Raw genomic sequence first — 21443 nt, forward strand, 5'->3', positions numbered from 1 at the left:
TCAGTTGATGAATCTGTACTTTTCCACTTGGAAGAGGCACAGAGGGCAGCAAAGTTGCAGAATGTACTCTGGGTTGGGACTTCAATGTCCCTCACAAAGTGTGGCTCAGTAGCACCACCATTGACTAAGCAGGCCAAGTTCTAAAGGACATATCTGCCAGACTGGGCCTGCAGACAGTATTGAGAGAACCAACATGAAGGAGAAAGTCCCTACTTGACTTCCTCCTCACAAATCTACCTGTGGCAGATGCATCTGTCCATCACAGTTTTGGTAGAGGTGACCGCTGCACAGTCATTGTGGAGATGGGCAATAAATGCTGGCCTCGCCAGCGATGCCCACATCCTGTGAAAGAATAATAAAAAAAGAGCCATCTCTCCTAATTTCCCTGCATCCTATCACCCCAGCCCTGATGGGCCTCTTGTGTCTGTTGCAACTACAGGCTGTCTTCGTCCTCGCTCTGATAGCTCCAGAAGGACTGGTTGAGTTGGACATGGTGAACTCACCTGGCAGAAAGCTCTATCTCTTTCTTGAAGCTATTTGCCCAAATGCCCATTCTTTGTCCAGGGTTGTTGGCTCAGGCAGATAATTGCCAAATGTCATGACTTCTGCCCCTGTGAGGGAAGATGGCCCACCTCCAAGTGCTGCCTGCCAATAAGACGGCTGGCAATTCTCCAGCCCCAGCAGTGCCAACAGGAGCTGTGGCCACTGTTGGGATTGCAGTCACCCCCTGCAAAGGAGGGTCACTGGCGGCTGGAGTTCAAGGTAAGTCAAGTGGCCTCTCTGAAGCTAGTGAGACAGGCCCCAGCGAGGGCAGGGAGGCAGAGTTCAGGAGGGGGGAGACGGATCGGTGGTGGAGGGGGGGTGGTGTGGGCAGCAGCCATTTCCGTCGGCTGGACAGTCCTTGGGAATGGGAGGAATGACCCCCCAAACTTGCAGCCTGGCCACCAGGGTTAACCTGGCAACCTTGCCATGTGGCATGGGCACCACGCTGCTGGTAAAATACTAATGGCGGCAGGAGGAGATCTTTAAGTGACCAATAATTGGCCCAAGGGCTGGAAGGCTGCCCGACATGCAAATATCGATGTAAATACCAGTGGAGTTGGGTAGGCAATGGGTATGGTGCCACACTGTGCCCAGCCCCACCATTACACTCAAATTGATGCCCCCCCATACCCTCCCCTCACTGGGAGCATTAAATTCCAGCGGCAGTGCCTACAGTAGAGAAACAGGCCATTTAGCCCAGCTGCTCTGCGCTACCATTTATACTCCACACAAACTGCCTCCCACTCATCTTCATCTCAACATATCAAAAGGATTGAAGAACATCTGATAGGTCTACTCTTGGACTTGGAGAAATTCACAGCGGACAGGCCCAGAATGCATAAGATCAATGGGGGTAGAGTTGCTTTTGATTACTTGCCTACTTTTAGATCTTTGGGAAGTGAATGTATGATCATGGGGAGCTACCCTCTTGTTTGCTCAGACATTTCTGTGACTGGTATGCACTGAGGGATATTGTTTGCTTCCAAATGACACGATTGTCATTTACTCATTTTTAGGACAGATGTCAGATACTGGCTGGGATCCCCTTCTCTCACAATGACTGTACAATCATAGGACCACCATTAGGGTGTTGAAACTGCTCCCTTTGTACACTGCTATATAATTTCTGTACTTCAATTCATTATAGTGATCAGAGCTACATGTTGAAAGGGGCCGGGGCTATCCAATCATGTAATGTAATAATATTTTGGATGGATGCTATCAAATGGAGCAGAAGGTTGATTAGACCATATTCTGTGAACATTGACAGTAGAACAACACCTTTCAGAATGAGTTCTGCTCAAATAAATAGTAGGGGCTGGGGGAGTTGGTGGGTGAAGAATTAGGTCTGTTATAGAGTTGATTTTCCAGGCAACTTTTCTTGGTGGAAACATTGAACTTTATTCCCAAGACAGCAACAGCAGCTACATGTGTGCACCAAACTCTATAACTAAAGAAGAATTCTCTCCTAGATGTTCTGGCACTGCTAAATCATTGATTTACACATATCATGTGATCTTACAACACAGAATTATTCTTAAAGCTACAATCATACGTTAATCCAAACTATAATTACTACATTCCTCCCCCTTTAACTTTTCAATACATTTTGTCTTTACAAGGATATTTATCTCATGACATTATAATATTTACACAGGTCATGAAATTACAAGTTCAGTCTTTCAGGTGGTTTCCTGATCCGTGTGGAATGTCGTAGCTCCACGGCTTCCGATTCTTTTGCAGGATCCACGTTCTCTGGAACCTCATTACCATCAGGTGCCTCATTAGGCACGGGCAGTTCAATGTCATCCACTCTGGCAGAGACATCGAGCATGTCTATCCTTGGTTGAGCAATGTCAACAGGAACCACAGGTTCAGCAATGGCTTCAGGTGGAACATCATTTTATTGGGGTATCTCCCTTCTTCTTAAATGATTCACATGTTTACGGGGGATCTGGCCCTCCACTTCCACGTGGTATGACAATGGTCTGGTCACAGAACTTACTTTACCAGGTAACCACTTTGGTCCTCCACCGAAATTCTTTACATGTACTGCTTTTCCAGCAGTAAACTGTCACTGACAACTATGCAAATCATGAGTCACTTTTTGATTCCCTTGACTTTTGCCCACCTTCCCCATCAAATTGGGAAGTATCAGGCTTAGTCTTGTTCGAAGACGGCACTTCATCAATAATTCTGCATCCCCTTCCTATGTGTCGTCTTCTTTCTACCACAGAATTTAGCCTCAGCCTTTCTTTTTACTTCACTGTCAGCCAGACTTCTCTCAGGTGAAATCTCAGCTTGGTTTAGTTCAGTAGTTGAGCTACCCATGACTTCATTATCTACTCGCCTCTTGGGAAGTTCTGCGACTTTTGCTTTCAAAGCCTCTTTAGCTTCATTCAGCTAATTCTTCAGCTCTTCTGTCTCCTTCCTGTATCTGTTGGCTCCCTCCTGGAACCTTCAACAGTGCTGCATCTTCTCTGCCAACTGGTTCTTCAGTTTGTTCAGAGTGATGTTACATTCTTCCTGTTTCTCTTCATAATTTTTCAGAGGTACAAACTTTGACCTGGGGGATCCTTGTACTGTGTAAAGGTCTTTCAACAGGTTTTCCTTTCCTTTGAGAAACTTACTCACTTCAGCTTGAATTCTGTAATTCAAATGAGTCTCCTTGAGTTTCTTCTGCTGTTCTTCCATGTCGTTGTTTAAGACAGTCTTCATTGCTTGAGGTTGCTGAATGGCTACACACTCCTTTTTCATCCAGTTACAGTCCTTGGGCTCTCCAGGCTCTTTCTGAATTACCACGCCTTGTTCCTTTTTCAACTCAGGAACTCTTCCTCCTTCCTTTTGAAATCTCACAGGCCAATCAAGGTCGATTTCCCTCAATCAATTTCTACCTAGAAGGCTTGGCCCTCTGCCTTCTAATATTATCACTTGTAGTTGTGCTGTTTGGTGTCTGTAATAAACATGTACTCTGGTGACATCTTTTACCTGGATTTCTTTGCCTGTCTACATTTTCAACTTGGCAGAGGTTTGTTCCAAATATAATTGTTGAGCACCTTTATTTAAATATCTGCAAGTGTGCTCTCCTACTACAGTGGTAGAAGCACCAGTGTCCACTTCCATTTTTAAGGGTTTACCATTCATTTGCACTGTGACACTAATTGGCTCTGTCTTCCCAACTTTCATCTTGAATAAGGAATAAATGTCAGAATTGGGACATTCTGGCTCTTCCACACTATAGACTTCATTGGACTTTGTTTGTTGCCTGGAAGCTTGTTTTAATCTCGCTTTGCAATGTTTCAATATCAGCCCACTTTTGTGACAAAAATAACACTCCACCTTTTTAAATTGCCAATTGTTAGGAGTATGATTGTTTCCATGTTGATAAAAATTAGTTTTCGAATTTGCTGCTAAGCTGCTTCCTTTAAATTTTCGGGTAGCGGGGGCTGTTTCCCGGTTTGCAGTGGAGTCCCGGCTTTTCGCGCTGCTTTCAGCTGACTGTCCCCGCCCAGCTAAGAAAACGACGCCACTACGCGCATCTTGAATCACTTGTGCATCCCTTACAGTGTTTTCCATCACAAGTGTTATTTCTAATGCTTTCTTAAAATTGAGATCCACTGCAGTCAGTGATCTCCACTGAATAGCATCCTCTTACACGCCAAAGAGCAAAGGATCCCTGAGCGTGTCATTCAGGGTTTCACCAAAATCGCAATATTCCGTTAGTTGTTTGAGTTTTGCTACATAGGTGGCAATGGTCTCCCCCGTGGCTCTATTCCGTGAATTGAACCTGAACCTCTTGTGACTGAGGGCTTGGGTTGAAAATGCTGCTTAATGAGGTCTACTAATTCACTGAAAGTCTTTGAATCTGGGGCACTAGGGGCTGTCAAGCTTCAAATTAAACTGTAGATTTTGCTCCCACATATACTCAGGAACATCACTCTCCTCTTTTCCTTCCCCATGATTTCATTGGCTTGAAAGTAGAACTCAAGACATTCTATATATTGAGACCAGTCGTCTGTGGCTGGTTCAATGGGATCAATTCTGCCAAACTATGGCATCTCGGATGAGTAAATCTTCCTTTCTTTTTAATTATCTTAGATACTCACAATCGTTGGGTGAGGGACAGCACCAGATCTGATTTATCCTTGTCATCAGTTTGTTGTAGAGTTGATTTTCCAGGCAACCTTTCTTGGTGGAAACATTGAACTTTATTTCCAAGACAGCAACAGCAGCTACATGTGTGCACAAACTCTATAACTAAAGAAGAATTCTTTCCTAGAGGTTCCAGCACTGCTAAATCATTGATTTACACAGGTCATGTGATCTTACAACACAGAATTATTCTTAAAGCTACAATCCTCCATTTATCAGAACTATAATTACTACAATCTGATTTCTTCAACACAAGTCTCAATCTCAGTGCAAGGTAAGACTGTTAAGAGGTCCACTGTTCATAGAGGTAGAAGTTCCTCTTGATTCCAATGCGGGTTATATAACTCTGCCTGAAATTCAGCTCCAATGACAACATCAGAACTGAGTAGCAAGTGGGGAGTATAACAAGCAGTTCATGAATACTGTGTGCCCAAGCCAATTTCACCCCCATACAGTGAGAAACAAACTCTAGCCAGTTATAAATGGCTGGACTCAGAATTGAAATACACAGCAGTGGGAGTCAGCCTCTCTGTATTAGGAGTCATGCTGGACACAGAAGGCAAAGAAAATGAACCTCTGGGAATCTGAAATGAAGCCAGATGATGTTGGAAATCCACTGCATGTCTGTCAACATTGTAAAAAGTAAAGCAGGTTCATGTTTTGGCTGTAACTGCACATTCAAGCTGTTGGTGTTCCAATAAAGTCCACACTCCCAGCCTGTTAACCCATTGCTTTACAGCTGACTGATGACCTGGTGCAGTTATCTCCAGAACTTCTGTACACATTGCAAAAATAACCCAAATGGAAAACAAATGTAACTATAAATATCATTGAAATTGCATATGTCACTGAAGAAAGCATTTACTATGCTCCCATGAACTGCACTAAAATGCATGTGTAGAGTGCTACTTTTTGGCTTCCATTATCATTGTTATTTTTTTAATGGGTGAAGCAGCCCGCTTGATTGGCACCCCTTCCACAAACATTCACTCCCTCCACCACCAACGCACAGTGGCAGTAGTTTGTACCATCTACAAGATGCACTGCAGGAACTCAAAAAGGCTCCTTAGACAGCACCTTCCAAACCTACGCCCACTACCATCTAGAAGGACAAGGGCAACAGACACCACCACCTGGAAGTTCCCCTCCAAGTCACTGACCATCCTGACTTGGAAATATATCGTCGTTCCTTCACTGTTGCTGGGTCAAAAGCCTGGAACTCCCTCCCTAACAGCACTGTGGGTGTACCTACACCACATGGACTGCAGTGGTTCAAGAAGGCAGCTCATCATTACCTTCTCAAGGGCAACTAGGGATGGGCAATAAATGCTGGCCTAGCCAGCAATGCCCACATCCCATGACTCAATAAAAAAAATGAATAGCACTTTTCAATGATTAAACTGTGACTGACAGTATATGGCAGGTCACCAGAGTTTATTTTAATTTCAGAAGCTTACACTTTTCAAAAGCTTACTTTTATGGCACGACTTTAAGTGCATCTATTTGCTGGTATGGGACCACCTTCAGGGAATTGGCTAAAGTGCTTCATCCCCACAGTCTAAGGCCGGGATTTTCCGGCCCTGCCATGGTGGGACCTGCCGCGGGAGACACGGCAAACCAGCCACAGGCCATTACCTTTTGGCGGGTGCGGAAGATTCTGGTGGTGGGAGGGGCCGGAAAATTCTGGCCTAAGTCTTTCTGTTAGTGATTATTATTGGACAGACAGGATATTCTGACATTCCTCTGCCACACAGGCTATCAGAGATTTTAACTCCTTTATTTAAAAGGACCAATGGTGGTGTTAGATTAATGAACAGAAAAATGCCAGATGAATGCATTAAGATTTTGCCCCCCCCTCATTAACAGAACCAACATTAGGGGCTGTAAGGAATCAGGAAATGGGATTCAGTTGTCATAACGATAACCAAAGACCTCATTACGTGAAGCAGCAACAGCACGATAAGCTGATGTTAATCAGCCAGGTTGTCTCATAACTGGCCAGTTTGAATCCTTTTTTTTATGTGAAGTGCCATCAAACTCTCTCTGGGGTTCACCACAATACAGCAGAACAAGACTTTCATTTTTATAGTACCTTCTATCACTTCAGGATGTCTCAAAATACTTTACAGCCAATTTGTTGAAGAGGTGCCACTATTGTCCTGCAGGAATCATGGTAGCCAATTTGTGCACAGCAAGATTCCACAAGCAATAATGACCAGGTCATTTTCTTTTAGGTGTTGGCTGAGGGGTAGATACTGACCAGAGCACTCGGGGAAGCTCCCCTACTTGTTTTACAAACGATAGGGCCATTTACACATGGTTGAGAAGGCAATATGGTCTCAGCTTAATGGGCGGGATTTTCCATCCCTGACACTGGCAGGCATCGTTGCAGGATCTCCAAATTTTCCTGTCCCACTCACGACGATGCCTACTGTTGTCGGGGTTGGAAGATCCCCGCCAATGGCTCATCCAAAAAAACCCACCTCTGACAGGAAAAAAGGGAGTTCAGCACTCCCTCAGTGCTGCACTGTGAGTGTCAGTCTAGGTTATGTGGACAAGTCTCTGGGGTTGGACTTGAGCTCGTTGACTTGCTGACTCAGATTCACTACTGAGTCAAGGCTGAAACCTTAATTGTCTTTGTGTGATGGGGTGGCAGGGGCTACAATTACGCAGAGATCAGAAAGCCTCCAGTGACCCACCCTTACGTGGCCATCTGTCTCAAGTGAGTCTAGCGAGTGAGCTTCAGCGGAGGGCATCACGGCCGAACACACAATTTCCAGTTGGTATCACTGGACGCCCATAAGCATGTGTGTGTTTTTTTTAAAGCCCTCCAAGTGGGCAGCACGGATGGCCGAAATTTCTTTGCTGCCTGTGTACTGAGCTGCTGGGAGCGGTTGTTATCATGTGTTTTGCTGCTTTCCCTTTCAGTGCCACCCATTATTACATTAACTCTTGCCAACCTCACTTGTCAGCTTCTGACAATTTTGGCTCTTGTTTTTTTGTGGTGTAATTTCATGCATTACTTCTTTGCTGGAACACAGTGTGATGGCTTGGAGTGTGACAGTAAGCTTAATCTTACAAAAACTACATACAGGAGAGGCACCATTGAAGGGGATGATCTGACTGTCACAGCTTTCCAGGCCATTACCAACATCATGTGATTTCCATGGAGAACAACACATGCAACAATTTCCTCGGTAATTTACCGTTCCAATGAATTCTTTAAACATTCCATTAATGTGGATGATATGATTATTCTTCAATTAAAAACTGTTCAGCCATCGAGTTTGAGAAGTTAGCTTTGGTGCTTCTGGAAGTTTTGTTTTATGGGGAACCACACAGTAAAGATCTGTGGGCATTAAAAACTAATGTTGGAATGACTAAGCAATTACTGCTTGGAGTCATTAGTCTGCTCCATTTTAAGGTCACATTATTACTGCTCTCCTGCTGCAGCGCTCTGTTGTCATCTCATTTCCTTTGCATTAAAGAGTATCTAAGTCAGTGTTTAACTTGATGCTCATTTTATTTGAATGGATTTTTGTTCTTGTCAATGTTGTGAGCTGCCAGGGTGAATAAGGAGACCATGCCACTCATTGATGCCCTTGGCTGGCATTCTTATGTCCTGGTGCCATTCAGAGTGATGCTCCTTGCATTCTGCTATGATGATGGGTTACAAGTTCCAGTTCTGTGCCGTCCCAGTGCATGACATATGGCATGAAATTGAGGATCACTAGCCTGTGTTTTTTTTGCCTGTTTATTTTATCAGGCGAGAACCCGTGGGCCGAGCTTCTGCAGTCTCACCACGAGCACTCCCGAGTATTTGGAATTGTTACCCTAGCACCTTAACCCCAGCTTCAGAAGACCATCCCATCCCTCACAGTTGTTAACAAGGGCTATGGCAACAGAGGAAGAGGCTAGGGAGGTCAAAACACTGGCTCCTTGTGGGGCCTGCAAGGTGGGGGCACTCCTGCTTCTCCTGTCCCACAAGGATTTCTTACAGAAGTCATCTTCCAAACAAAAACAGAATTACCTGGAAAAACTCAGCAGGTCTGGCAGCATCGGCGGAGAAGAAAAGAGTTGACGTTTTGAGTCCTCATGACCCTTGGTTCTGCTGAAGGGTCATGAGGACTCGAAACGTCAACTCTTTTCTTCTCCGCCGATGCTGCCAGACCTGCTGAGTTTTTCCAGGTAATTCTGTTTTGTTTTGGATTTCCAGCATCCGCAGTAGTTTTTTGTTTTTATCTTCCAAAACTTACTTTGGACACTTCAGGTCAGTCAGTGCCTCCTCCTGTGTTTGGTTGGTGGGTTACACATGTTGTGATATAGTTTAAAGAGAGACTATGCTAATGAATAAGTAGCCAGGATGTAAACCATGTACCTAGCAGGCATTGTTCAGAGCAGCTTTCAGTTTAGCTAGCAGCATGTAGTGTGAAGGAATTGCAGCTGTACTTTCCTGTGAACAATAGCTGTTGAATCTTCAAAATAAATCTGTCTGCTGAGCAATCCTGTACCACAGCTTCAAGTAAATCGAGCTTACGTTTTGTTTACCAATCATGTGTGAGACTGGTAAATTTGTGTTAAGCAAACATAGAAATACACCAAACACCATGTGGGCCTGCCCTTGATGTTAAACTCGTATCACAACACTAAAGGTGCCATCAGGCTGTGGCTTTTGATTTTAAAGTTGGCTGTCACTTCCCTGTCATATCCTGTCCTGCTTGCAGCTATTCCTACCAGGAGATCTGCTATCGTTGTGTGTCACGCTCGTCTATTTTGTGCCATCCTCACACATTCACTGTGGCTCATCGCAAACACTCTGTGACGTCCACCATCCCACTACACCTAGGTTCACCCCTCTTTCTGTTGCTCGGAACAGCAGGTAAAATGGTACCAGATGGGAATGGTGCGATCTGAAGCCAGAAATTGGACTAGCTTAATTTTAACCCCTCCTCCACAACATTCTCTCTGTGCGAGGGGATTAAATTTATGTCACTGTGTTAGTCATCACAATGGTGCCACATTTTGAGGGCAGAATTTTAACTGGATTGGGTGTACTGTGGAACTAATGTAAGTAACAACATTTCTGGATGTGACTCACCTTCCATATCCACAGTCTGCTCAACTGGGGGTCATTGTTGGGGAAGACGCTGAACAGAGGTCAACAGGCAAAGTTGTTCCTGGATTGACATCATGCCCCTCTACTCTTTCCATTCACAAATGCCAGGGGAAGCTGCTGGCACATGTGCCACTGGGAAACAGGTGTTCTTGTGTGTTCCTGAATGCCAAGCAGATCAATGTCTGATGGAAGCATCATTGCTTTTTTCAAAATGGATCAATGGGGAGGAGAGTTTCAGCCCTTCTCAAAAACCAACACAGTAAAAAAAAAATAACCAATATGGATAAGCAAATGCAAATTCCAATAGGGATCATTACCTTTTGCCTTATTTCAACCATTGTTTTTTACACCAACTTTGTATGAGTTGTAAATGTTTTTAATGCTTTTAAAGGTTGGTTTGTTGCTTTTCTTCTTGAGTAGATCCCACCCGACTCTGAGGCCAGATGTAGCCAGCACAACAGCTGCCTGGGACTAGTTAACATTAGATTGGGGATTGAGTCTTGGTCTTTCCTCAGGCTGCACCAGACTATGGTTCTCTGAATGGGCCAATGGGAAGCCATTACTCTCACATGATACATTTTTACCAGTAATATTGAATCAGTTGTTGGGAGTCGAATTATATCAACTTCAGGAGAATGCCTGTTGACTAGCCAGCCTGGCTCAGCGGGAGGGTGGAACTTTCACTGGTGATTGAGAGTTTTCCAGCTCAGTTTCAGAAAAACTTGCAAGTTAATGCTCCAGTGAGGAGGGTGTCCCTGCCCAGGTGTGTGCTATAAAGATTACCAGTTCTCTGTCTTGGCATGGTATAAGCTGATTAATCTCCAGCAGCTGCTATACACACATGTGGGTTTCCTTAAAGTTGGATTGTTGCCTACCTTCTCCGAGATGTTAGAATAGCTAGGTGGAACGTGTCACTGGAAGAAATTGTCCCCTAGTTCCCTCACTAAATAAACTCTCAAACTCCCTGTTCTCTTTCTGATGGTTCTACGTTCATTGCAACACACCTCCTTTAGTCGTAATTTACCTTCCACATCCTTATATACATCAAATCAGTCTGTCTCTCACCACTGCAATTCCTCAGTATAATCTGCCTTTGCTGCCTTAAGTCTGACAGCCCCAAAACTAGTGCACTAACCATTCAAAACACAATAGAAGTCAGGGTGAGAGCTACTGAATGTTACAGTGAGAGCTGGTTAGTGAGTGCCTGGATGAATGGTACTGTGATGCTGGCTGTAAGGGATTGGGAGTCTGCCAGTAGGGCATTGAGAGCTTGGGTTTTGGAGAATCAGAGTCTGGGATGGAGACTGGACCTGATTGGAGAGGTTGGATGAGGCTGAAAGTGTAAGAGACTAAGGGAAGAATTTACCCTGAACTGCACGAAGTGCAGTGGCGGGTGTGAAAAAAAGATGTTTTTCCCACTAGCCGCAATGGTTGGTTTTTGCGCTGTATTGTCCGTTTCCCGCTGCATCCCGCTTCATTAATAATACATGTACGGGAAACATGCCGGATCGCTGGTGTGTGGGCTCGGATTTGCCCACCACACCGTGACCTCAATGCTTCCTCGCTCTGGGCGCCATATGTAAAGCGCACCAGGATGCAGCCTACTTCATGTCTACAGACCCGGACTGCTCCAGGTGACAGGCGGCCCTGAAAGCCAGGGAGACGGCAGCCTTCAAATGTAGTGCACCTCATGGAGCACCTTTTGCGCGGCATTGAGGCCCACCGCAATGTCCTCTACCCTCGCTCGGGCCTCAGAAGGTCCCCCAGAGTAACCGGTCTGGCCTGGGAAGTAGTGGCAGCGGCGGTCAGTGCCAACGGAGCAGAGAGGAGGCCAGACATTCAGTGAAGGAAGAGGCTGAATGATCTCATCCATTCTGCCAGGGTAAGTCAACCACCTCCTCACTCTCCACACACACTCCCAAACCCAGCACACATCCACAGGGACCTCACACCTCAAGGGACAACATCACTAACCCTCACCCACACCCTCACATCTCCATCAGGCTCATATCCTCTGGATCTTGCTTCTTATCCCGTCCATGGCTCTGCTCACTACAGAAACTTTCCACTCAGTATCATGTGTCTTACTCACACTCTCTCCATCTGTTTCCATGCAGGAGAAGCTGGCTCACAACATGAGGGAGACATCCCAGACTGGCAGTGGAGTGGCCGATATTCGGCCCTTCACTCACTTTGAGGAGTCTGCCATCGTACTGACTGGTGAGGATGTGGACCGTGCCTGCAGTGACGATAATTCCTTGGCAAATACCCACGTGAGGATCCTGCACCACTTCATCCCTCTCTCAGTGCAAATGTGAGTGCTCTTTCTCCTGATTTTAACTCTGCAGCCATGCACTAATTATCTCTACTTTGGTTCACAGGGAGCTCTGCCAAGCGATCGACACCCTCAGCCAGTCAGTCCCTCAGCTCCATCCAGGTCCTCAACTCCAGCCAAGAGGACACGTCCTCCATTGAAGAGCTGGAAATAAGCAGCCTGGAAGACCCGTCACAGCGCTTACCCACACCCTCCACCAACACAGAGACACATACCTTGGTGGAAGCTAGATCTAGAGCAGGCTAGGGTTCACAATCTGGTGGTTGCTGCAAGGACAAATGTCCATAACTGGAGGAGGCAGGTTCTGCTGAGCTCCCTGACATTTGGAGCACTGCTGGGGAAGAGGCACCTATGAGATGACGAGCTTCTGGATTCGACCTTCCTACTCATTGTGGAGAGTCAGCAGGAGGCGGGGAAAATCACGCAGAGCTGTTGGAAGCCCTCAACAGAGCAGCACGCGGCTCAGAGGAGTGTGTCTGCCTGCTCTCTGATGAAGTGGTGCCCACATGTGCACGCATGGAGGCCTCCATAGGAAGGATAGCAGATGCCATGGAGACATGGTCCAGCAGGGTGCGGAGACCTGCACTTCAGGTGCCCTTTCCCCTCAAGGAGTCAGTCTGGGGCCCTCGGGCTCCCGAAGGCAGGAGGAGCAGCAGCTGGACACCCCTGGGCCCACTCAGGAATCTCAGAGGATGTCCGCTCCTTCCGAGCCCCCTTTGCCTGTGCCCCCCTCAACTTCGCCCTCTGTCACCGCAGAGCTGGCCCACAGGAGGACAGCCAAAGCAAGCCGGGATCTGCTAGCTCTCGGCTCTCCAAAGGACCCACTGAAGTCATCAGAGGCAACAGGGCCTATCACTTCTTCTAGGTGCTGCCCTGACATCCGCAGGAGGGTTGGAGACAGCCCTGTGGCAGATGTCAGGGCAGCACCTGGAAGAAGTGGTAGGCCTAGAAAAGTCAAGAGATTTTGATTTCAAGCGGTTGCACAGGTGAACACATTTTGTCACTTTATACTTTGGAAATATATTCACTTTCACCGAATAATGTGTAATGTGTCTTTCAGATTCATTTACAGGCTTCACGAGTCCTCCCCTTGCATCCCCCTCACCACTAGAAGTTCAGCTGCACACAGCCAGACCAGGAGTGAGTCTGGATGGAGAAGTGTGTGTGTGGCAAGGCCTTTTGGAGCCTTGTGTAAGCATACACCCACGATGTAGAGCCTTCGTCCATCACACTCATCTCACTGTCCTGAGCATTTGCAATGCTGCTTGCTGGGGTTCTCTTCCAGTTGTCCATCTGAACTGACCTGCATCTCCGCCCACCCACTGATCACACTCCCATGCTGCACCTATGCCCATCCAACAAGAGGCTTCACTCACTATTGATCTGTGTGACATGGTAGTCGTTAAGTTTCTGATAAGCTCCCCATTCCTTTCCCCTCTCCCAGTCACCCATGCCATTTCCCATCACAGTGGACCCCACTGGAATCACCTTCCACCTCTCCACCATTACCCTACAGCCTGAACCCTTCCTCTTCAGGAATGTCCAGGTGAACATGCATGTTCCCTGCCTTTGTGACAATCCCACCCCCACCCAAGTTGATCGCTCTGACTTCCTTCTTTCCACCCCTAGGGTCCGATTCTGCCTCTGTGTCCCCACCAACCACCCTTGCCACCCCTTTAACCGTTACCAACGCACCCTCACCCTCCCACCCTACTGGCTCGCTCTGTGCCCTCTCACACTCATCATTCCATCCTACTATGCCCACCCTCAGTTTGCTCCCCAGGAGGCTCACATTGACTCCATAGACCCTTGCATGTTTACCTGGACATTCCACCACCCCCCTTACACCTTCCCCACTTTGTACACCTTCCTCCCCGTAACACCTTTGCCCCCCCAACTTCAACCCTCAAACACCTTCACCAACCCCCATCCCAACTTCATCCCCTAACACCTTCAGGACCCCCCATCTCCCAACTTCACCTGCCCCAACACCTTTGCCCCCACCCTCCCAACTTCACTCCCACCTCCCTAATACATGGCCCGCCACCCCCGCAACCCGAACCTCACCCTCCCCCATACACCTTCCTCTCCCATTCACATGTGGACCTCCCTCTCCCTGACCACCCACCTTTTGCCACTCATCTGTACCTGCCCATGGCAAAGTCCCTGGAAGATGGTGCGAGCCCCTGCTGAAGTTCCTAAAGTGCCGAAGCAGGTCCAAAGCAGGTCCATGAAGATCCGAAGCCTCAGCGAAGTTGAAGCTGCTGGGTGAACACCTCCCACCTTCCGAGAACTGTTTCGTGGCAGAGGATCCACCCACCATTTGATGCACATGTTCCTCCAGGGTCCGGAGCTGTAGGCCTCCAGCATCTTCTCCTCGGATGTCCGTGATCTGAGCAAGGCCTAAAGCTAACTCCCCTCTTTTGCAAGTCACACTTGTCCAGACGTGTTCTGGACTAGCGAATGTTTTTCCGTCGACATAATGGTAAATCGGGTGTGGAGCGGACAATCCTGGTTGGGCCTTACTTTGCATCCCATTAGCAAATGGGTTTCACGCTGGCCTCCAACGGGATTCGCACTTCGCCATGACAGAAACAATCAGGTGACCCTGCTGTGATTTCATGCCAGCGTGAAACTGATTTCTCTCCCTCTCTCTGAATTCCACCCCCCCCGCAACCCCCCAACAGTGTGCTGCAAATAGGAAAGGAAAATTCCGGCTTAAGTGTGAAAACATGAAAATGGCTGAGGTTGAGAAGCAGTGTCACAAGTTTGATTCCTAACACCAGATTATGATTCACAACATTCTCCATTTGTTGTATGAGACTAAGACCATATACACAGACTGGGCAGAGTTTTTGGTCTTAATCCTCGCTAGTGGGACCATTTATTGGTTTGACTAATTGGCAGGCTACGTCTGGGCTCTTTCACTAAAACGTGGCATTATTACCCAGCCTCCAGTTTCCCTGACCAATCCGGAAGGATGGATGGGATGACGCATTCATTCTGTCAAAGGAAGGGTTTCTAATGCCCTTTAGGGAAGGAAATCTGCTGTATTTACCCGGTCTGGCCTACATGTGATTCCAGATCCACAGTAATGTCTTTGACTCTTAAGCCCTCTGAAATAGCCCGGCAAGCCACTCAGTTGTAGCAACTAAGGATGGGTAACAAACACTGGCCTTGCCAGTGATGCCCACATCCCATAAAAGAATATTAAAAAGATAATATAGCAGAAATAAACACGTGCACAGAGAATGGATAGACCAGGGAAAGAGTTTTAAAGTAAAACAGTTTAGAAGGGAGTAGAAATTAAGGGAGTTCTTCAGAGTGATTGGAGGTGGGTAATTGTGCCATGTTTTAGTTCTGTTCTGAGACTGTTTACTTTTACTATTTTCAATGATCTAGATAAAGACAGTGCAGGGAGTGAAGGCTAAACTTGCAGATGAGACTGAAATAGGGGACGCTTTAAATTATTCTGAAGACTAATCAAGAACTGTGAGGTGGGGGGGCGGACATTTTGGTTAAAAAAAATACATAGTTGAGGAAAGGTTGTGCATTGTGGGACTTGGATTCCAATTCACCAGAAATTAAAACCAGCATCGCAAGTGGACAAGGCCATAAAAAGCTAATGGAATATTGGGCTTTATGAGAAGAGAACCTAAAAGTTGCTTTGTAATGTTCAATTTGTATAGAATCTCAATAAGACCACAGATAAAGAAAAAGACATGAATTAATAAAATGCTATTCTCAACATCCAGAAACATTTTACAGCCAATGAAGTAATTTTTGAAGTGTAAAACAGTTGGCAGTCGATTTGTGCACAGCAAGGCCTCACGAACAGCATGAAATGAATTACCAGATATTATATTTCTTTTAGTGATTTTGGCTGAAGGATAAATATTGACCAGAAAACCAGGCTGAGCTCCCCTACTCTGCTATGGATGCTGTGCTATCTTTTACAAACACCTGAGAGGGTCTTGGATTAATATTTAATCTAAAAGCTGTGCAGCACTCCAGAATCAATATAGATTTTGTGCTGAAGTCCATGGAACAGGACCTTAAATCCAAAAGAAAGAATGCTACCAACTGAAATAAAGCTGCCACATTTGCTGTGCTGTGTATAGTTTTGTAATCCACAATACTGGTAAAGTGATGAGGCAAGGTAGAGAGACTACAGTCTGGATTCACCAAGATAGTGTCAGGTATGAGGAAATACAAATATGAAGAGAAGCCTGAAAAATTGCTGCTGTTTTCATGAGAATGGAGGAGATTTTGGAGTGATTTGTTAGGAATAATGAAAGGATGCGGCAGAATGGATATAAACAAACTGGGCTGAATCTCCCTCTGGGTTCAGGAAAACACCACCTGCGTACTTTGGTGGCTCACAATCTGCACATCCGACCTATGTGTGACTTCAGACCTCACTTTTGTCTTTTGACCACTGGGGTTGGGTTCATAGTGCAGTTAGCAAGCTGCATTGGAGTGTGTGAGGAGTGTGGGTGGAGGCGGGCTAGTTAGAAGGCCCCGCTCGGTCTCCAGCACAGTATTCCAGCTCCCAACAGTCTTTAAAGGCCCCTAAACCTCACTCCTTACCTCCCTCACTCCCCACTTTCTACACGCCAACCTGTGTCCCCTCAAACCACCCATTCCACCTCTAAGCGCCCCCCCATGTATACTACATAGCCACTTACCCACCATGCACTATGTACAGTCCTCAGATTCCAAGCAAAATCAGTGAAAAATATTTCACATTTCTTGGGGAAAATGAACCTTTCACCAAATATTAATAGCCTCCATATCGTTGATTCTGAGAAAAATTACATTCTGCCATGTAAAAAAACCTTGTACTATTTATAATCTTATTAGCTTGTGTCAACAAACCAGAAACCACATCGAAGGTACAATCTATTACAACTTTGTGAAACTGTCATTCATTCTCAGATGGATGGAGCAGGTACTGTGCTAAAACACATTAGCTCTTGAAACTCAGTCTAACATTAATAATGGGCACAGCTCTCCAAATAAAAGACTGCACTCTGGGAAGAAAAAAGTAGCAGGTGTTCATTTCAATTTCAAAGCAGAGTGCCTGTCAATCAATGTAGGGGAGCAGATGGTTAGATTTTTTTCAAGTGTAGGTAGATTTTTTTAAGTGTCATAATCAACTTTTTTTAATCAGCTAGAGGCATTTAAATCACAGTAGAAAAGATGACAGCAGAGGCTGACAGTACATTTAGTAACATTTTTCACCACATTATGGTGCCTTCTCCATTGGAATAGCACTGTAATAAATGTGAACAAATACAAAAGAATGGCCAATGTAAAGGTCAACTTACCTTTAAAGGACAGATCCTTGTGATGGATCACTAAGCCTGTACCAAACAAAATTCAGCTCACTGTCTCCAATGGTCAAGGGTCCAGAAAGGGGGCACAAGTAGGCGACTGAACTTGTAAAGTAAAAGCATTCATGATATTGAAGAAGTGAATTGTAACACCAGTGTACAACTGGTTGTCCTCTTGGTATTTAAGGACATTACTAACCACTCGCACCAAGCGGTGTAGATAATGAACAAGAACTGTGGGAGGGTAATTTCCATCTTTCTGGGTTGAAACCCATGTGAATCGGGCAGAAAACTGATTTTGTCCAATGTTGCCAATTTTAACCTACCAAGAAACTGGTAGGATTGGTTGAAACATTGCTTTAACACCTGCCTGATTTTACTCTCCATTGAAGTCAACAAATAATATTGGGAAGGGTGTAAATTCAGCATTCCCTTGATCCCATGGATTTCCCACCTGATGAGTTAGGTTAAAATTGTACTTATGTGTCTTACCATTATCATAAAATGATACAGCACCTGGAGAAAGAGGCCATTCAGTCCATCATGCCTTTGCCATTAGATGCAGGTCAATTATTATTTGAATGAAGACACTAGCCAATGTTTTTTAGATCAGCTAATATCTCTTTTAAAGTAATAAAAATACATTAAATGTTCATCGCTGAGATCAGCTAGGCTGTTGTCATTAACAGAGTTGACAGAGAGCTGTCACTGAGTTGACAGTATGAGCGATTGATAAACATTGGTTCAAATTGTACGAACCTTTTGCCTTTTCAACAGTGCAACAACTAAGGGAAGAGAAAAGCACCTCCAGTTCTCCTCAGCTGTACAAAAATCCTTCACGTTGGTGTCTGTTTCAGAAATAATTTAAAGTTGAAGTCATTAGAAGGTCATTTCCCCAACCCGTGATCTTGAAAAACAAAATGCTAATTTAGCTGGAGTCTAACTTTCAGGTGGGTCCAGTGACAAGAATGTTAAATCCATCCAGAAATTAAACTCCTTGGATAAAGCATAAAAGAAATGACAAATGGATACGAGCAGATTTAATTTATCCAATTAAAGTGTGACATTCTGAAACTGGTCCAGTTAATTAACTGGTGTTGGAGCTGAATAATTAGTGAGCAACACCCACCAACAGCAATTTAACCTGAGCTTTAATTTAAGTGAAATTACTTGAAAAAAGCCAGAAGATATAGGTAGAAAATAAAAGGATGTTAAATGAAATTGGGATTTATATTAATTGCTTCAATTTTTATCTTGGTTGCAGCTCCAATATTTTAAACATTCACCCAGTTAAAATCTTTCCCTAAAATAGGACTGGGTCACGCCACTTGGTGGTTCTTGGAGTTTATTCATTTAATAGACGAATCATGAGGAACAGAACGGTCCTACTCTCAATCCCCAGTCTTTTGCTTAATCTATTATTCCTGTGTGAGCTGGATATTTGGTGATTTACTCTGGGGAGCATCATAGCTGAGCCCAAACCACACACACTGGATAATGTTCAGGAACCCTTAGCTGACTGATTGCCACCCCTCCTCCACCACTCCCAAAATGGAGGATACTGAACAGAAAGAGAATTACCTGGAAAAACTCAGCAGGTCTGGCAGCATCGGCGGAGAAGAAAAGAGTTGACGTTTCGAGTCCTCATGACCCTTCAACTGATTTGGCCGAGGTTAGTCAGATCAGCACAGAGCAGGAACCATAAATGGGGCTCTAAGGTAGTTGCCAATTAATTCAACAAGGAATTCAGGATAAACTTCTATACTCAGAGAAAGGTAAGAAGCTGGAAATGTCTGCACATGGAGCGGTTGAGGTAAGTAACATAACTGCATTTAAGGGGAAGCTGGATAAGCACAGGAGGGAGAAAGGAATAGATGGATATGTTGACAGGGTTGGATGAAGTAAGGAGGAAGCGACTTGTAAAAACAGGCAAATGGCCTGTTTCCATGCTGTAAATTCTATGTACTTTTATGTAATTCTATGCATCAAGCCCAAGCTCTTTACACCTGAAACACAAAAAACTAGATAGTAGTGGTGAAACCAAAGTTTCAGCAGCAAGGCATAAATGAGGGAAGTCAAGAGGTCACTAGGCCTTGAACAAAAAGGAAGTTGAGGTACAGGATTGTGCAGGATCACATCCGTTTATTTGATTCTCTCACTGACTTCCTCACTTGAAATATGAATCCAGATGATCCAGTGGGACAGATTAAAGCAATTTTGAAACTGCTTCCTTGGCGGCTCTGCTGGTAACTGCTGGATGATCTTGTATGTGCCTGCATGCCATTGTAACGTAAAGGTGCTCATCAGAGCAAGGGTTAATGTGGGACTGGAAAGTAGCACCGCCCATGGTATAATGCTTAGAATCACATGGTAATAGACTGAGAGAACAGTCTAGAGAGAACATTCTGGAACCAGCCTGCATGGAGGTAACAGCACCATGCATGACAGCAACCTGGAATTTGCAAATAGTTAAAGATTAACAATAAAGGGTTCATGTTTAAGTATATAAGTCTCAGGATCTCATCATTGTGACACCACAGTGTACCATATTACAACATGGTTGGCAGCAATGAGATATCAGTGCTATCAGCATGGTAAAACATGGTTGGCAGTGGTGGTCACTTCTAGAAGATATCACATCAGAGATAGTATAATAATCTGATGTGGTGATCCGCAGCGATATGAAAGGTGGTAGCTAAATGCATGATCCCAGAACAGCATCCCGAGGTATGAAAACTACAAGCAAGTGAAGCCTAACTAGAGAGACGTGCACCTAAGGGGAAAACTTGAAGAGAAAGTCGAAGGAGCTTCACTACAGACTGGAAGTGAGGAATCTACCAGTGTGAATGGAAGTCCATTCCAGAAAATTATAAGAACCTGAGTGACAGATTTTATGAGATGGTGAGCAAAAGTACAAAAAAGTAGCTGTACTTACATTATAGAATAGGTGGCAGTCCCAAGGGCTCAGCACCCAAAGGGCAGCTGAAAAAGAACTGCAAGTAAAAAACAAAGCTTAAAAAAAAACCTGTAAAAATTGGCTGACAGAGATAAAAGCTTAAGAAGAAAAGCTGCAGAATAAAGAAGAAGCTGCTAAAATAAAGTCACCAAAACAAAAACAAAGGACAGGCAAAAAGTGCTGTAGCTTTAAGTTTAAAGAAAAAAGCTGATCGCTGAATGGCTGAGCAGTCTCCCAAAGCTCAGAGTTAAAAACAAACAGGACCCGCAGAGGTAAGAAAATGAAGGAAAGAATCATCCAGAAAAGAAATTCTCCTACTTTGAAAGTTTAAAAAGTTTAAGCATAGAAGGCCCGTGATTGCCTGTGGGCCAGCCTAAAGCAGAAAAACACAGGAAACTCACAACAAAGGGAGCGACAAACTGCTAAGACTGCCTGAGTAAAAAATTGGTTACTGCACTGACAGCTGTCACGACTCACTGGGGATAGTGCGCTGTAATATCAAGCCCCGCTGCTCCCCGAGCCACGACAAATGTGAAAAGTTTGATCAATCCACCAGATTGCCCCAATTCTACCTAATTGTTTAATTTAGGTTAACAGAATACGAGCACCAGGTTTGTAAACTTAATAAGTAAATAACTGTTTATTGAACAAACTGTTGTTAACCAGCGGCAAAAGAAAGAAATACGAACTGCTAACTTCTAACACTACAACCTAAACTCTACCCCTTTTTAAATCCCTATACACACATACGCATGCATGACACATAAGACACACAAAATATGGATTTTAAGGTGAGGTTAAACAGTTCAATAGCAACATTCTGGAGTAGAGCAGTCGATGGGTTGATTTTGACAGATGTCTTCCAAATTCCTTTCAGTTCTTGTTGATGACACGAGGTGGTCTTCCAGCACTTTCAGCCTTTAGCTCACTGGTTGAGCACTTGCCTTTCAATGTCTCTAACAGTGGTTTTCCACTTTTCCTTTTTACAGACAGAGAGCAGGTTAT

General features: G+C 44.9%; 1 long non-coding RNA gene across 2 annotated transcripts in view; it reads right to left on the reverse strand.

Annotated features, from left to right (window-relative positions):
• The window catches only part of LOC144684179 (uncharacterized), a 36303-nt gene extending 15413 nt beyond the window's left edge, over positions 1–20890 (reverse strand). Inside the window, exons 1-4 of one of the 2 annotated variants that reach the window (XR_013577431.1) lie at positions 20757–20890; positions 20418–20475; positions 18242–18330; positions 17082–17229 (exon numbers count right to left, since the gene is read on the reverse strand). This is a non-coding gene — a long non-coding RNA (uncharacterized LOC144684179). Of the gene's footprint in view, positions 1–17081; positions 17230–18241; positions 18331–20417; positions 20476–20756 lie in introns of those variants that run through there. The other variant, XR_013577432.1, reaches the window with a different exon arrangement.
• Between the last annotated feature and the right edge of the window lie 553 nt (positions 20891–21443).

The sequence above is a fragment of the Cetorhinus maximus genome, chromosome 9, assembly GCF_964194155.1.
Source record: "Cetorhinus maximus chromosome 9, sCetMax3.hap1.1, whole genome shotgun sequence".
Lineage (NCBI taxonomy): Eukaryota > Metazoa > Chordata > Chondrichthyes > Lamniformes > Cetorhinidae > Cetorhinus > Cetorhinus maximus.